Source organism: Bombina bombina, chromosome 6 (genome assembly GCF_027579735.1).
Source record: "Bombina bombina isolate aBomBom1 chromosome 6, aBomBom1.pri, whole genome shotgun sequence".
Classification (NCBI taxonomy): Eukaryota; Metazoa; Chordata; class Amphibia; order Anura; family Bombinatoridae; genus Bombina; species Bombina bombina.
The window spans coordinates 720745689-720749572 of NC_069504.1; positions in this window are offsets into that span (position 1 = coordinate 720745689).

The following is a 3884-nucleotide window of genomic DNA, read 5'->3' on the forward strand; positions in this document are numbered from 1 at the left end:
GTCCCTGTTGTTACTCCCTAATATACAGCAATAGTTAAACTTTGGGACATCTTAAACCAATTTTGGGGAGAATATATCACAATAGTAATGTATACATGCAATTTGACAATGTTGAAATTAACATTGTCATATCGTGTGTGTATATACATTACTATTGTGATATATACAACCCATTTTATAGTCAGGGATTCTGATTGGTTTATGCTGTATTTAAATAGCTCACATGATTATGGCTTGTTATGCCTGATGAAATGGCTGTGTTGTTAAGCCGAGTAACGTGTTTCATATTTTATGCCCCTATCTTACATACTGCTTTGTTTTTAATCTGAACTTTTTAAATAAATAACAATTTTAAATAAGCAGTGTGTTCAAGCTATTATCATACAGCACATTTTATTTGGATGCTTTGGAGAAACCCTCGGACAGTTCCAGTGACTGGGAATAGGTGAGCTGATACACCTTGCGACTACTAGCACATAAGGGTGCTCCATTGAAATGTGAGTAACCCCCTTGTTATGCACTCTAATTGTATTTGTACCTGACTGCTACCTATTGATACACACAGGAGGCACCCGTCTTTTGTTGGACTTTGCAGATCTGTTCCACTATTTGTGTGAAGAGGAGTGCGGCCCCTTCATTTCTTCAGATGAACTTCTAGTCATCGCCGTACTGATCGCCTTCAATTGGGACTGTGCTTTATCCACTGAAGGATGGATTATATTCATATTTTCATTGTTATATTCTATATCACAGTTTTTTTCCCAGTATCACTTATAGGATATAATACCTTTAACTGTTTTAAATATAGGAATAGGATATAATACACCTAACTATTATGATTTGTAGTGCCCCTATATACTGCGGTAACAGTTTTTGGTTTGTTGCACTACTGTATTACTTATGTTTTATTGTTAGGTCCAAGAAGGGACACAAAGTCAAAATTAAAATTTTATGATTCAGATAGAGCATGTAGCTTAATTATATTATCATACTTTGCACAGACTTTATATATATATATATATATATATATATATATATATACACACACTTTCTGAGGCACCAGAAACTACAGAGCAAGTGCACAAGTCCGCAGGGTATAAGTATACTAGTCTGTAATTGGCTAATGGCTGTCACATGATACAGGGGGAAATGGGGGAGGAAATACATTTGTCAGAATAAAAATCGACTGCTTATTTTAAAATTCAGAGTAAGTGTTATTACATTGTTTTTATATTATGCGCTTGTTAATTATGCAGTTCTATTGTAGTGGCCCTGAAACCATCAGAAGTAAACTAAATATTTAATTGAGGAATTCTAAATTTAAACTCACTATCAAAGAATATATTTTATTATTATATTATATTATTACATACTGCGGATTAAGATCATTTAATTTAGGAATTTCCATGCTATTTAAAACTTCACTGGGAAAAGTAATTATGGCATCAATATAGCTTGCCAATTAATTTCCTAAGGTTTAATTGTAGAAAACGTGCACATGGTTGTGTGTGTGGCATGTGCAGTGAGTACAGAATGTGCATAGTTTGTGTGTGTCTAGAGTTTGTATAGTGTAAAGTATGCTTGAGTAGTGTGTATTTGTGTGTATTCTGACTAATACTCACTGTCCACAAGAATACAGCTCCATCGAGACCAATATCTAGGACTACAACATTGACAAACCTTTGCTGCTATATTGCTACTAAGTATGTCTTGATTTACTTTTTGTTTTTGTGATTTTATAGCATTTTATGTAATGCTTATATGTAAACATTCTACAGGACACCCCTGGAGATTGTCACTGTCCACAAGAATACAGCTCCATAGAGACCAATATCTAGGATTACAACTTTGACAAACCTTTGCTTCCCTATTGTTGCTAAGCATTTCTTGATTTACTTTTTAGCTGATTGTAAAGCTTTATATGTTAGCAACCACTTCTAGCTTTTTTTTAACAACAAACCCCAACAAACTGCTAGTGTGCGTGTATGTGTCTGTGTGTGTGTCTGTGCGTGGGTATGTGTGTAGACAGAGAGAGATGCTGTGGTAAACAGTATTTTATGGTTCCCTTAGACAGTAATAGCTGTCCTTATTAATTGCATGCTGTCGCAGTGCAGCTGTGGGTAACTTAATTGGAATCAGAATTTTGATCACACACAAGTAACATAACAGGGTTTCTGGGACCTACCAATAATGACACAAATAATTGCATCAGGATTAAGATTGTAACCCTTGTGTTTTGTGTTACCAGTTCATTTTAAAATCTTAAAATGAATGCTATAGAAAATCAATGGCTTGAAAACTTTAATTAAATCCATTGTCTAAGTCTTCATTAAAACAAAAGAAATTGGAGAAATGTAAAGGCTTATGTTAGTGAAATACAGAACATCTAAGAACATTGCTGCTTTAGGTTTAGCAAACTAAGGGAAAGATTTCAATTCTGTCATGAAAAAGGAGTTGGTTTATAAGAAATTGTTGATGACATTCTTTCATATCAGCTTTACTTCTGTAAAAGGATCATGATCCCAAAAGTGTTGGTGACATTGCGCTATTTGTGACATACATATTTTTACTGTCTCCTTCCGGTTGCACATAAGAGTGACTTGTAGGGGTTTTTTTTAGGGAAAAACTTGCTATAAAGCCCTGTGATTGACTTCATTGAGAATCAAGGGATCAGTAGATATAGTTAGTGCATAAGTAGTGAGCAGTTGGATTTTTGTGCCTTTTTTGCAATGTGTCACTTATTACATATTAGGGACACACACATTCATACCATGTTTAATCCCTTGTACAGACCCTCACATAATAAACCCCTTATTTACTCCATTGCCCAGCTTACATAACAAATAACAACACGCTCACAATTATAAGTTACACTCTACCAGCATCCCCCTTACACCTTAGTTGCAACTTTTTTATCTCATGGTTTGATAATTTAACTTTTTATTATGATTTCTTTAACTATTAATTATTTTTTCCCCAGAAAATGACAAATAAATTATAGGAATACGGGAGGATTATCTGGGATTTCCTTGCTAGGGGGCTACTCCTGATTTATTGAAACCTGTAGCTCTTGCAGCGATTTCACCTGCTGATGTAAGAGAGATTATTGTACAAAATTATGGGACTGGGAATAGCCAAAAATGTTAACTAATTGTTACATAACTCTGTAAAAGACACAGAGTAATGTGTTACACTAAATGGATCATTCTCATATTGGACACAAGTAATTAGTGGGGTTCCCCAGCTATAAGTACTGGGCCCTATTCTTTATAATATTTTTATAAATGACTTGGAGGAAAGATTAAATTGCAACATTTCTATTTTCGCAGATGATATAAAGTTGTGTAAGGTGATTTGGTCAGTGCTTTGCAAGGAGATTCACAAAAATTGGAAGAATAGGCTGGTACATGGCCAATAAGATGAACTTCTGGTAAATGTAAGGTTTTATATTTTGGAAGTAAAAATATGCAGGTTAGCTATTATTTAAATGGGACTAAACTTAGCGAACCAGAGGAGGTACAGTATAAGGAAATTAGAAAGTAATCTGGATTGATGTTTGGAACCAGTTGAACAGAGGACAGACTGAAGGAACTCATCAGAGGGCTAAAATAATGATTGGTAGACATGCCAGGGGTCAGAACCAGAAGAGCCGTTCAAAATCAAATATCAGAATAGGTGGAAGAGATAAGTACTTTAACCAGGAGACAGTTTCAATAATTAGAATCCAGTAAACCAGCCCATGGGTTGCATTTCTCAGTAAAGGGGTCAGACAGGTTGTGTAAGCCAGAAACTTTGCCAGGATCAGGGTCATGTACTTACAATAAGGCCCCTCAGCAACCTCAAAAACATCTATTACTTTAGTTCATGCAAAGATTTAAAAAGAA